We start from the raw sequence: 15,247 nt of genomic DNA, 5'->3' as shown, positions 1-15,247 counted from the left end.
TTCAGATCGGAGAAAGATGAGTCTCGGACTCGCACTCCTAAAGGTCAGACAGTTAGTGAATTGTTACATCTGAGTTTACAAAAAAAAAACGTGAGGCGTACGATTTTATAAAATTTGCAAAGCTAGAACCAAGCTGCCTTACGCTCCTTCGCAAGCTTATAAATGTTAAAAGCGTAATACATGGGGATGGTCAGGATAATTGTGGATTTTGTAAAGCATGGTGGAAAACCCACGTGCGACCCATTTGTGTCTTATTATTGTTAAACTACAATTCGTACGAAACAGAAATAATTTTAGTACCCCAGACACATATGTACCTAGTTCAAAAACAGAAGCTGGACAGCAACATTTAGCACAACTAAAATCGCACAATTAGAACACAGAAAAATACACGGTACTTCTGTGTGTCCCCAAAAAAAAAACATGGCCGTTCATCCCCTGTCGATTTTCACCCCCGCCCCCCAAGCGGTCGCCGACGGTACCGACACCATAGCTTTTATTGGCGGTTAGTTTGAATTCAAAAGCGGGTATCTCAAGGAGAAGGATATTTTGAAGGAAGAGTGGTATTTCACCAAACAAAAATCCCTCTCACAATTGCTGAAACCCCACAAAGCCTCAAATCTAACCCAAGTTTTTATTTTTTTAGTCCCAAATTAAAACATGTGTGGTGTTATTTCCCTGACGATAAACCCGTGACAAGTGGCCAGTGACCAATGACCAGTGAGAAGGACATCAAAGCTCTACACCAAATTAGTACCAATGTATTTTAAGTGACGACTGTATTCTGTATTGAGAGATAAAATTGTTTATAAAATCATAAATGAAATGTTAAAACATCCTCGTACAAGCGACCATTCATGCTACACCCCAGTACGATTTTGTTGATGATTTTTTGGATGCTATTGCTGTAGAATTCTGTTGAAAATCGCCCTGGCCCACTTAAGTTACAGACTTGTGTTCGTAGAGTTGAGATGTCCGACGAAAATATCCTCTTAACAGCTATCGCACTTTCTGTAACATATTAGAGGCAATTTCTTACGTTTGGTTGGCATTTTAAGAAATTTTCATTCATTTTCTCACTCACATTTTACTTCTAAAATGCTAACTAAGATTAATGTGACGTTTTGGTTTTGTCTAGTTTGTCCAGCGAGAGATTGGTTGACATAAACATCACTAAATTCTACGCAGAGAAAGTACTACCTAGCGTAAATTATGCTCTAATTAATGTACGAGTATTCTAGTGCATTTTGTAGTGTTGATTTAAATCTACAATTTAAAATCTCCCAATCTCTCGCTGGACGGAGTATACCAACTAATTTTCTAACTGTATGTTCAAGCTATTTTATTAGTGTTAAAACATTTGTTTCTAATTAGCAATTATGGCCCTTTGATTTTACATTAATTTGACAAAAATCTGAAAATGATAAAGAAAGTTACCAACGTTAATGAACATTCGGTGATTATCTCAGTCCGAAATTCGCTACCATGTTACGTTGTTTCTACAGAAAAAATTCTAATTGTATGAACGGCTAGCTGACCCACATACACGTTCAAATCTCGTTGCATCCAACATGATCGTACTGTTCTCGATGGTCTTGTTCATCCTGTCAGTACATAAAATCAATGGTTATAATAACAATTACCATGCGGGGGCTATTATAAAGATTTCTTCCATCCTAGTTAGGCCTGAAATTTACCACTTAGTGCATAGTGTACTGTAAACTCTGTCCACTCATAGATTGCTTGACATAAATGTTACTAAAAGTGTTCGCTCTACGCTACAACAAATAGATTCGGCGCGAAATTTAAAAAATGGAAAGAGCAGGTTTACACGTGATGTTTTATTATTATTCTGCATGTTTGCATTTAGGAAAGACGAAAGAAAACTTCAGTATAGTAGGAGTAATATATTGGGTTTTATTAATACAGGGTATTTCACGAGTGATAATGTGCCCGACGGAATTAAAAATGTAAGGCACAATTCATTTTCTAATTTCCGAAAAAAGCTAGCTACTGAAATTAAAATATCCAGCTTTTTTCGGAAATGACTAAACACAAACAAAAGATTTATTTAATGCATGAACAAAAATTACCTCTGAATCATTTTCGATGTTTGTAATGTCACTTAAAGTGTTCATTATGCTAGATTCTTGAGGCACGCACTCACTTCACAAATTCAAAAAAATCAACAAAAATCGCAACGGAACAGATCAAAACAGCAGCACGATCAAAACTAATAACTTTTAAAACCAGAGGAACGCAAAACATAGCACGAAAGATGAAAAATCGCAAATCTAAATGCTTAAACCACTTGACAGCACTGACAGTTTAAAATTTGAAATGTCTTATTATTTATTTTTCGCGTGGGTTTTATAAGAACCAATGAGAATCAGTGGCGCGAATGTTTCAAGGTATTACCAACACAATCTACGATACTTTGATAATATTTTAATGTTATGGTTTGGGGATTTTGTTATCTAAGGATATTTAAAAAAGTGCAATCTATCAGTGGACGGAGTCTACTATTTATATCATATAAATGAAAGGTAAACGTTGTGTTTACTTGGGTGCCTAAATACAAAGGGCTCGAAAACAAGATAAATTAAAATTTTGAAAGTGTCTTACCTAAAATCACCCTATAACAAATTTCGTCTTTTCAACTGATTAAAATTTTATTGAAAAATCATAAAAACAGAAATACATATATCATATAAACAAATTTATTGCTTACTAAAAAAAATGTTCACTGCACTATTTTTCTGGTTTTTTTTTTAACTTATGAAGACGTATGACCAATATGTATTGGGGCAGGAAGATGTAATTTCTTCTTGGAGCCATTAAATTGTCACTTAAATACCGTGCGATCAAAAAAAAAAATCAGAGTAGGCGAAAATGGTGGTTTGAACCAATCAAACCATCAGAATAGCACAATCCAGGTAACTCGATTTTTTTTAAATTTAATTTACTGAAATAAATATCTTAATTGGTACTGCGAAATCTTTACGAGTTCTGCTCTAGTCATTTTTTTAATTCTCCACAACTTCCTCAAATTGTGGAAGTCTGTTGATTTTTCATTATTTACACTTTCAACAAATCTAGTGAATACATAATTTATATGAACCACCAATGTTTCCTATTTTAAAAAATTGGAATATTTTGTAGGGTATTCATTCTAGCCGGCCATCACCGAATAAATCCACTTATGAATGTTGAATATTCACTTATAACACTATGAGTAGGCAATGTTACGTCGATTATTTTTGTGGTGCCGTCACGAATGTCACCCACGCTTGAATTTGAATATCACTAGTACGCAGCACGAGTAGTACTCTCAGGTGTGGGGGTTATGAGTGACAACACTACAAAAATAGTCTACTTAACTTCAATAACCGATAATTTTCACATGTGATGAAAAATCAGGAAATGGCCCAGAAATGACAAATCGTGCATTTTTATTGGAGAATTTGATGTGAGTTGAATAGTCCATATAAACAACACTACCCGACATGATTTTTCTAACTGACCCAACTATGAGAATTTCTTATACCTTTCATTTATTAGAACTATATGACACCCGATTTCCATATTCCATCACGTCACGTTTGCGAACTAGACACCTATGAACATTTTTTATGTACTCGTGTATAATAATATATTCATTGTAAATTCATTTCTTTTACAAGCATGAAGAGTACACTAGAAGGCGCAAAATTAAGTAGGCTTAAGTTGTGTTTGGCATATGTACCAGTGGATATGGTATCCCGCTATGATGGGTGATTTTTGTTGGGTTCTTCAAAAGGAAGATGATAGCCCGCATAAAAGAAAAAAATAAATTTGTTTTGTATTGGATTGTACTGGTACTTAATCGTCCTTAGTCTGTTAACAATATGCAATAGAATTATCATTGGTTTTTAAGTTTTTTTACTGTTTTAATAAAAATAACATTAATGCATATGGGCTGTCACACGTTATTCCTAACTGGGAATCTAGACGTGCTAGAATAAATCTGTTGACGTTTATAGAATCAACAGACCCTAATTACCCCAGATTAGGTGTTTTCACTGCAGTTATAAAAAAAAAAATCAAAAATGTCGGGTAGTGCAATTAAATGTATTAAGCATTGACGATTGTTTGAAATTTTGACCGCTTACTATAGTACCTAGCTAATGTCCTACACGAGATTGTCTTGAAAAACCTCTTTTGCTGTCTTAATGAACTCAGGAACTCTTAATTATCACTTTGAAAAAATACAAGCAATGAACTCTGCAAAGTGTAAGCTGTAAAATGTAAAATTTGCAAATCTATAACAAGCGACAAATATAACATAAATCAGAAGCTGCTACAATGTAAGAAACATTTATAATAACCCTGTATTGCTCGTTATTGAATTTCGTGACACAATTTCTGTTTTTTGTCAAAGAATCATGCTTCAAAGTTCGGGTACGCTGTTGGAAATTTAGAATAATTATTTTATACATGAAAAGAATCTTTACATTTTTTCCGATTTCACAGCCTCCTTTCGTATGAATTGAATCAGACATATAAATTTTAAATAAGTCACTAATGTTATTTTTTATCATTGCACGGAATTATAGAAAACGCCGTGAATCGATACCTAAAAATCTTTGTTCGTAATTTGTGTCACCACGAATAAAATATGTGCACCTAAATCATTTATATTGGCAGAGGGTTCAACATAAAGTTTATGTGTTAAAGCCACCAACCTAAACAAGGGAGAAACGAAAGGTTGCTGATATGAATATCTAAAATACATACTGAGTTGTGGGCGTTTGTCAGCTCCTGTTTTAACTAAAATTTTCTGTTACGTTATTATTAATGGATATTTTTCGTCTGACCGATCGGTCGTCGCAATTCGTTTAAACGCTGAATGTACTTGATTAATTCCTTATACAAAGTTGTTCATTAAAACTCCATGATACGTATTCTAAACTACTTATTACAAAACTATCACAAGATATCAAGCGAATGATTGTAAATGGAATTTTTCAAATAGAAAAGGCAAAAATTCTAGAATTGAGTATTATGTTTTCTATATTAGTTACTATAGTATTGCCGTTATAACTTTTTATCTGCTCCGCCCACTAAAATTGACCAATCAGAATCAAAGCCAAATTCAATCTGTATACTTTTTTATCACATTTGCCACGTAAAAAAGTTAAGGTTAGAATTTTGCTGTCAAGTCCACAATTATTGTTTTAGGTTCTAAAAAATAAAATGTCATTAAGACAATTCGAATGTCAGAAATTTTTACTGTGTAAATCAGATCGTCTTAACAACCTATTTGATTGGTAACTAAGAAAATGAAATGGGCGGGGCAGATAAAGTGTTATATGCCGTTCACGATTATTTTAAACACGCAGGAGGCCGCGATGTTTTTTTGTTAGATTGGCGTCAGGTCCTGTCATATGACGTTTCGTTTTTAAATATTCCCATTGTTGTCAATTCCGTCATTAATTTAGTTAATAAGAATTTACCCAGAACTGCCCTACAAATACAGGGTGTCCCAAAAATGGCGTACTAACGGTACACTACGGTGTAGAAGAGACTACCGTAAACGTCAGAAAAGTGTTAAAAAAATTCTATTGGACTTATTTGCTGATTTGGCAGTCTTTGAAAGTGGCTCTTAACAGATAAATTATTTCAAAATATATGTATTAAATAGTCATGACAGCTACCTCTAATCGTACATATTATCATAAAGTACAATATTACTCACTACCAATATCTAATCCTGCATAATAGAGAATTTAGAAGCTTTGGAAATCGAAAAAAATATTTTAAATCCACTACGGTAACATTGCATGGTGATGTTGTACGAGTACATCTTTGTTTACATTGTATTACTGTTAATAATAATAATAATAAAAATTGATTTTTTGTCTAAAAATTTTTTTCCATATTTTTTCGTGTACATTTAAACATCCTCGATACGGTAGTAAGTAGTTAGTACGCCATTTTTGGGACACCCTGTATGTATGTTTCATTTCAATTACAATTTTACGATTATTGTTCCTAATGCGTTCAATTATTTAAAAAATGTAGCAACTTTGGAGCAGTGTTCGGTTGAATTATAACCTAAAATAGATTTATTAAGACAAATCACAATACTGCCAACTAAAATGTCAGATTTTCATAGATAGTCCGAATTTGAAATAATCGTGAATGGTTTATACGTTGTCCTTAGGATAGTGTAATTAAATTATAGATAACGTAGGTAACAACAATTTAAAATACATGTATACTGCATTTTATAAATAACCTAACTAAACATATGTGACAAATTAATAATTTTAATAGAAATGAATTTGATGAATAAATACAATCAAAATTGAATAAATTATAACATGTAACTTTCAGTCAATGTTTCTTCGAAGCCATTAATTTATGTAGGTGATGATCAATTTGGAAAACATACACATACAATAGTTTTCTAGTTGTGTTTTCGGTTCAGATAACAGTGAATGTTATCTATAAAAATTAATTAAGGGCCAGTTTATAGAAAGAGAATTAAATATTTAATTCGAATTAAATTTTAATGCGCGATTAACCCACGAATCCGAAACTTCGATTGGTTCAATCTGATCACGTGTTCAGTTAATCCCGCATTTGATTACGATTAACTTAATTTCGCTTCTGTAAACTGGCCCTAAAGCAAGATTTATAGTTCCGTATACATATAGCATAACATAGTCAAAAATCATAAACATAACATAACTTTTTAAATTCAATTTATAGTTCATGACAAAACGTGATATGATTGCTGATTTTTTAAGTGTCAAACAATTGTCCAATATGTTTTGTGAAGACGGGGTTTTAGAAGCTGCTGCTTGTGCTGTGGTCTTACACGAGATAGGTCGTAATAAAGAAAAAAGGAAGAAACCACGAAAAAAACGAGTTACAAAAACACGGATAAATCAGCTCCTCCAAATCATTTCCTTCTTCACACCGTCCATAAGTCTTTGGAAGACTCCATAAGTCTTTGGACGACTTATGGTACAGTGCTTTGAACCTTTCAACACACTGTACGATTAAAATTTCCATCATATTTTCCACCTTTTCAGTAATGTTTTTAAATTGAATTTATTGACAGCATACCTACACGTAACCGTTTCTATGGAAAAATATTAAAATTCCGTAACTTTCATGGTACATAACATAATAATTGTTAAATTATAAATAAATATTATTAATAAATTATATATTAAAAATAAATTAAAATAAATTGGCCAATTCATATGTAAACGGATACGGACTTACAGTGGCGGACAAAAAAAAGTAGGACAAGTCTTATTAAGAAATTTAACCAAAATTGAGTTGAGTAAACCGGGGTTACTATAATAAATAAATAAATATTTTCATAGTAACTATAGAAACGGCAAGCAAATTTACATTAGCGAAAAAACATTGTCCTACTTTTTTTTGTCCGCGACTGTATGTTACCTTAACGGATCTATAAATGAATACATTTGATTCAATGTGAATCAATTTTGATATGTTATGCTATACGTGCATGTTACGGAACTATAAATCGGCCTTTAGTCTATTTAAAACATTTACAACATAAAGTCTGTCTCAATTCTAAATTTCCACCAACACTGCATTCTATCTTAGAAATACAACCGGCAACACTGTTTGGTGAAAAATATGTCAGGTTGTATTTGTGGGGTTATCATTTTCTGTGTCGTTTTTACAACTCAAGATTTTAGAATAAAGGAAAAGAGAGGTGCCAACCTTTTTACCTCTTCGAAACATTTTACTAGAGCATTTTTCATTTTAGCGTCAAGTAAATTACGTTGTTTTCGAATCATGTTTATAACATAATTATATTGCCAACTTTGGTTATAACAATCCCCAATTTCGAAATATTTTTATTTTGCCAACATAATTCAACAGGTGGTGGAAATTTAGAATTGAGACAGACTATACATATCTTTCTAAAATTTTACAAAATTTAATTAATTAAAAACTGGATTGTATCGGAAACTGAACATGTACACTAGAATGTAGTGGTTCCATATTATTTTAAAATAAAAATATACATAATTTAATAGTTAATGTGTTTTTACTATTATTATTATTGTTATGATTATTGAGATCTCTCCGCTCTTCCGACGTTAGCTAACAGCTATACCCTTACGAGGGTGGTTATCAAGTAATGACAAATAAATAATTAAGTAAAACAATAAACATTCTTTTCCCTCAGTCGAGCGTGACTTTTGCCCATCCGCTTTGCTTCTATTGAAAAATAATGTTATGTTCAGTGTAAAAGTCAGGCTATCGAGATGACAATAAGGGATGTCCCTAGCCAGTGATTATTTCCAAAATTGTATCTAGTTTTGATAGGTTACTTTTGTCACACTCGTAAAACCCTCAGGACAAGCTTGCAGTTTATTAACATGTACTTTGTGTTATAAAACATTTTATCGATATTTTTAATACAGTTTGACATTTTGAGTAGGATACAAAAATAATTTTGTATCTTACTCAAATTGTCAAATTGTATTAAAAATATCGATAAATGAGTCACAGCAACGGAATAGATATTTATGCATTAAAGGAGATATGAACATGATTTTTTCCTAAGGTTGACGTGGTTATAATCCGAGGGCCTTTGGCCTGAGGAATTATAAGTCAACCGAGGGGAACAACATGAATATCTCCCGTGGTGCATACAATATTTTATTTTTTAGTCTCTCTACTTAAAAGTTACAATTTTATTAAAAATATTTAGCAGGGAAGATTGCGTGAATATGTGGTTGCTATAGTTTCGTTCTCGTGAGTTTGTTGCCAACAATGTGGAGGGCAAAAAAAAATTGACAAATCCTAAGGGAGATATGAGTTGTTTTTCACAATCTGTATCTATGACGAAAAGAAACAATATCGTGTTACTAAAAAATAAAAATCATAACTTATCAGCATTGTGGATACCTACCTAAAGCGACGCCACTTGCGTTGAAAATTTGTTATAGATTTTTTGATACGCTACCTGAACCTGAAATATTGTTATCATACTCGTAGTTGGATATAGAAATATCGAAATACAGTGTGGAAACTTTAACTGGAATCAAATTCATAACTTGGACATTTCCTTTCGCACGTTTTGGCGCATATGGTTTTTACATATCTGCTCCCGGAAGTGCGCAACCAGATCCAACTTTTTTTTTCAAATATAAGGGTATGCCAAGTGACACCTCGTTTGAAAGGCTACTTCGCAAGGAATACAACGCACTATTGTAGGTTAGCTCTGTCTTACTTGTCCCTGTACCAATTTGACAATGAGAGATATCGAAGATTTGGGCTCTGCTATCGTAGTAAAAGTTCAGGATACTAAATATTACAAATTGCGATCATTCGTTTCGGTCTTCAATCTCTGGGCTTGGCACAAAAAGAGACACTTCTACTCTTAATGATATAATATACTATTATACGTTGAACACGTTGGAGGTGTATATCTTATAGTAACTTTTTTCAAAAGCCTTGTTTGGCTTTTGCCTAAGCAAGATTGGGGTACAATATCGGGAGTCATGTAAGGGTTGCGCTCAGACAACAGCGAGAACCCACTGTTGTAGGGGATACTAGGTTAAACGTATTATTAACTATTCAAGAAAATCCGGTGACTCCAGCCCGGCAACTGGCCCGTGACACCGATATCAATCTACAATATCAACCACTGCCCTGAAAGTGTTTAGATCTGCTGCAGTTGAGGATGACCCGGACCGCCGAATCCAATTTTGGGAGCAAATGATGGACTTGATGAATTTTTTTTCCTTCAAGAAGATCTCGGGTTAGGGTCCCTCGGTCTAATTTCCAAATCCGTTAGATCCAGATTTAGGTACCCCATGAAAGAATATGGTATCAACAGGACGGAGCTCCACCCTATTATGCTGTAATCGTTCGTAGATATTCAGACGAAGTTTTTCCCAATCCACGGATTGGAAGAAGAGGTCAAATTGAATGGCCGGCAAGATTTCCGGATCTTACTCCCCTCGACTTGTTTTTAATGGGGATATTTCAAGAGTAAGGTCTATGTAACAAAACCGAACAATATTAAGGACCTTAAGCAACGTATTGGGCATGAAATTAGGCAAATCGCACCGGAAATGCTACAAAACGTAAAGGATGCATGTTGCTATCGATTTGAAATTTGCCAAGAAAAAAACGGGGCCCATTTTGAACATTTTCTGCATTAAATAGTATTTAACTTCTAAAATTGGTTTTTATTTTTTTAGCACGTAGGCTTTGAAAATATTCAGCAAACACATAATGCACTGTATTTCTTGCAAAGTGGGCTTTCAAACGAGCTATCTCTGGGTATCCCTTTACATTTGAAAAAAAAAGTTGGGGGTGATTGCGCACTTCCAGGAGTAGATATACAAAAACCATATACGCCAAAATGTGGGTAAGGAAAAACAAAAATCGACCTGTTTCGGGATTTTTACAAAAATTGCCAATGTCCAAGTTATGAATTTTATTCCAGTTGAAGTTTCCACACTGTATACATTACGTACAGCACGTTCATAAAGTTGGGAGTAAATTCGATAAAACTGTAAGTACCTATTAATTTCTGAGAAAAGTCCTCGAAGAGGTCCAACTTTAATTTTAAAAAGTCCATATTCCTCAATACTAATGTTGACAGCTTTTCATCTCCTAATAATGACGTCACCAATTTTTTGTAAATGACAACCCCCAATTTTTTATTCACTTTCTGGCAGACCATCATACTAGCTAAACGATGCATAAAAAAAGACTGGTACTTACCTTATACATATAACAATTTTTTTTTTTAGAAAATGACAAACATTGCTTCAAAAATAGATGGTTTGGTTAGTGCGTAAAAATCAAGATACGGTAGCTGTTCAAAATGTGTAAGAATATCATTTATAGTTAAGGAGACCAAAAAAAAAAATGTACATTAAAAATTGTTTAAATTAATATAGTGAAAAATACTAAACCCGCCATGTTAATTGTTCCAAGTTGTTCAGTACATACCATGGTAGCCGTGCAGAATAATTTGCACCACTTGTGATCCTACACGCACGTTGTGTGTATGATGATGGATTGACAGCTGTCGATCTGAAAACATTTTCTGTACAAACGTTTATAATTGTTATACACTTTTGTTGAAATTATTGATTGAAGATGAATGATATGAGGAATTTTTACGGACCGTTCTACTTTTATCGCGTAGCATTCGCGTAGCCAAGAGTTATCACGTGTTTCCGTGTCTGTGAAAAAACGTAAAATCTATCGTTAATAGAATTTACAGCTTTAATTTTCAGATTAAAAATAAATCAATAAATCTGTCGACAACAGTTACACCTTTTAGAATTTCATTATTTTTTACTTTCAAAGTATACCTAATACAATGTCACACTGCAACGACAGCGACGCTATTGTAGTGACAGTTGAATCTATTCTACTCCTCTTTAATGTCGATCATTTAATATTCTTTTTAAAAGGAATGCATGGTTTTGCGAAAATGTAAATAACAACTGTGAATGGAAAATGTTTATCCCTAATTTTTGGAGTTTTTTTATCGCATATAAACAAACGAACTCCACACAATTTCACATGCTATGTAAAACTCTTCAGTTCTCAATATGAGACAACTTCTATGAAAAATTTACACAAAATTGACAGTGCCAACTTATATTGATGACATTAAATAATGTAACTGTTATTTTTGCCACTAAATCGCTATCTAAACATCAGGGGTCCCAAGAAAGTAATAACAACTTTTTATAATTGGTTTGTATAAATTTCTGACTGTATGCTAATTTTGATATTATGTACTTAACTACTTACACGAAAATTTTTGGTACAGAGCTACAGATGTACAGTTTATACAAATTTTAAGGTCTTTCGTGTTATTACATTCTGGATGATCTTCTACAACTACGATTATTTATTATCATTAAAGTTTCGAAAAACGTAAATACCTATAGTAAATTTAAAAAATAATACGTTTTTAACCACAATAACTCCACCACCACCATAAGTGCCCACCACAAAATTTGAAGTAACAGCGCTCTACGACTATAAACAGAAATCAATAAGTGTCATATTGAATATAGACTCTTCATAAATCTTGTAAATACATTTAATTCACCTCCTTGGAAAATTCCTATCGATAAATTGGCTTCATATAATATGACAGAATCCTCGTTTGGTTTAAATTGTTCATGTATTAATGATTTCGCTCGGTTATATTTATTTATTTTAGAAAACTTATCACTAGATAAACAATTTACAAAACCAACAAGTTTTTACACTATTATAGGTGGTAATTCTAGTAAAAGTTAGTTAGTGAGTATAATTCCAGCGATTTAAATAAACATGAGCTGCTTACTTTACTTAATTTTGAAAGCTAGGTTGATACTTTTTCTTTTGGCTGAATTTAGCAGTCTGAATGTTCAGTGCATACGTGTCTGAAATACTTTATGTTTAAATGCAGAGTAAAATGATTCATTTTTGTTTCTCTGGAGAGATTTATAAATATTTACTGGAATAAATAATTGGTGTCAGGTTTTAGGTAATAACATTAACAAATTTCTGTTGACAAACTTGATTTCTATGACAATCTCAGTTATGTAGTACCTATCTTCAAATATTTTTTTACTTTTAGGAACATTATACAGTCTGATTTTGAAAGTTGTGTATATGTTTTCACCTGAGGTAGTACGTATTTAAAAGAAGACAAAATAACTCTACTTCTCTTAAGTATCTGTCACAATAGTTTTAATGGTAATGTTGATATTACTGTTAGTCAGAATGTTAATCTTAAGAACATTAATGAAACGTTCAAACGTTCTGTAATGATTTGAATACATTACTTTTTCCGCCAAATATTTGAACCTGCGCAAAACGGTAACAAATCTGGTCGTGATCGTCATCGAATCGGAGGAGCCCTACGATGTGATTTTCTTTTGGCGGAAAAAGGTTCGGAATGCAAACGGTGAGGGAAGAGTGCCGCAAATAAAACACACATGTGAGGGACGCAAAATACCTTTTATTAAAAAGGCCTGTAATAACTTTGATGACAAAAAAAATGAAACGAATTAAAAAGACAGAAACTAAGTTTAACGAAGTACAAGAAATTAACTAGTTGAGTAAATCACAAAGATAAACGACAAGATGAATGCAAAAATATTTAAAATAACAGAAAACGGGTACATAACAGACAAAATGACAGGTTAAAGCTTGCATAACAAGTGAACAAATTATGGTGCAGTTCTTACAGACAGGGACGGATGAAAAACGCTCTTCAAAAACCGTATCCCAGGTATTACTCATATTTTACAATTCGATTAATGACAAAAACAATGTTTAATTTGGGACTACGCGGTCAAGGTACGCCAACGGGAACTTAGAGCTGGAGGTAACAAACTTTCGGCTGCGAGGGGACTCAGAAAAATAATCTGAATCGCCTTGAAAGCAGCGACATTTATAGGTACTCGGGGTATCGCGTGTCGGACTACTGTGTACCGACCAATTCCGAGTGATATAAGCGTTCGGGGTTGTACGATGAGCTTCTCAGAGTCGCATACAGCAGAACTTGTTCCACCTTCCCCAACCAACCGTTTACCGACAAATTCCCGAGGTCCCTCCCTATAACTGCGACGGGGGCTTCACGTCAACTTCTCAGAGTCGCATACAGCAGAACTTGTTCCGCCTCCGTTATACGGTCCTACATAACCTGGTCCCAAAAACAAAACACAAAAAAGGCAACGAAAGTGGGATAAATTACCCAGGTGAATTAAAACGTCGAATTCCTCACGGGGACACAAAATATCTACTCGGGACGGTAGTGAAATTGATTCTGATTTAACTTACAAATTTGAGAAACTGGATCGCTCTTCGCAAGGTGTGTTCGTTTCGAAAAACCAAACAAAAGTGACCTACCCCCCTTCAACCACGCGCGCGAGAGCCCGCTTCATCCCCGCTATATTTCCGCTCTTCCTCCGCTTCGCCAACTCCCCAGGATTGCCAACCCCATCCCTTAGTTCCTAATCTAGCCGCTAGTACCTTCACATTTGGCGCGCTCTCGTGGCGGTACCGGGAATTAAAATTTAAATTTTAAACTGGGTCACTACAGTTCATAATAAAGGTGATGGTGATGTTAATGTTAGAAACGATGTTAGGAGATGCAGATTTTCGAAAGCCTGATGTACACGGTGATGTACATTCACAAAAATTACTTGATGGCATCCGCCATCTCATTCGTTTTAAACTCGCTTCGGGAGTTTGACCACGTGTTTATGTTTGTTTGTTTTCCTTGGCATTTTTCGATTTGTATTACAAAATAGTTTTTTTCAAGACTTATAAGAATGACAAATGGCAAAGAACCTGCTTCATTGTGAAACAGGCTTCGGCGTATATCGTTCTACGCAACTAGGCCACATCCCCCTTTTTTATTACTATATCTGTTGGTTGGTCCAAGTATAGAAGAAAATTGGTCGTTGGCTGCTGTGGCTAGACTTATTTTTATTAAAAATTAATTTTTAAAAATGAAATATGTAGTTGGTAATGGTAATGTGGTTATGAACACTGAATTACTAACATCTTACATATATCACCATTACCATCTCCACTAACATTATAACATTACCACTAACATTAACATTGTGAGAGATATCATGTGTTTAAGGCTCCGGTGGAGTAAAATAAAATTCCAGTTTCGAGGAATGTGGGTTGTATACTCTGTAAATTTTGACGTATGTCAATCAATTTGCCGGGGGTCCTTGGAGCAGAAGTTATGGTCACAAAATGCATGCATTTTCGGTCAGGTAGAAATGCCGACACAGACGACGGCCAACAAACCCGTTCCCGTTATCCCGTAAACCATTATTTCGGAATACTGACACTACAAATACGTTAAAAGAAATTTTGTATTCAGAAAAATCATCCATTCGAAATTCTGTGACAAAACAAAGCGACAGAAAAATTGGTGCACATTATCGGGTTGAATGTTAAAAGTTGTGCCATGTTTATATGAAATCCTGGGCTAAGTAGGCGTTGGATAAAGTTTAGAACTCCGTTTCAGACAGCTATACTTGGGTCAACCAATAGATATAGTAATAAAACCGCCCCCTAGTGCCCGCGTATTTTAAATAGCAGCTTCCAATTGGCTTATTCAAAACGTGCGCAGATTTTCGAAAGCCTGATGTACACGGTGATGTACATTCACAAAAATTACTTGATGGCATCCGCCATCTCATTCGTTTTA

The sequence above is a fragment of the Tenebrio molitor genome, chromosome 2, assembly GCF_963966145.1.
Source record: "Tenebrio molitor chromosome 2, icTenMoli1.1, whole genome shotgun sequence".
NCBI classification, from domain to species: Eukaryota; Metazoa; Arthropoda; class Insecta; order Coleoptera; family Tenebrionidae; genus Tenebrio; species Tenebrio molitor.
Note: the sequence above shows the minus strand (reverse complement) of the source record.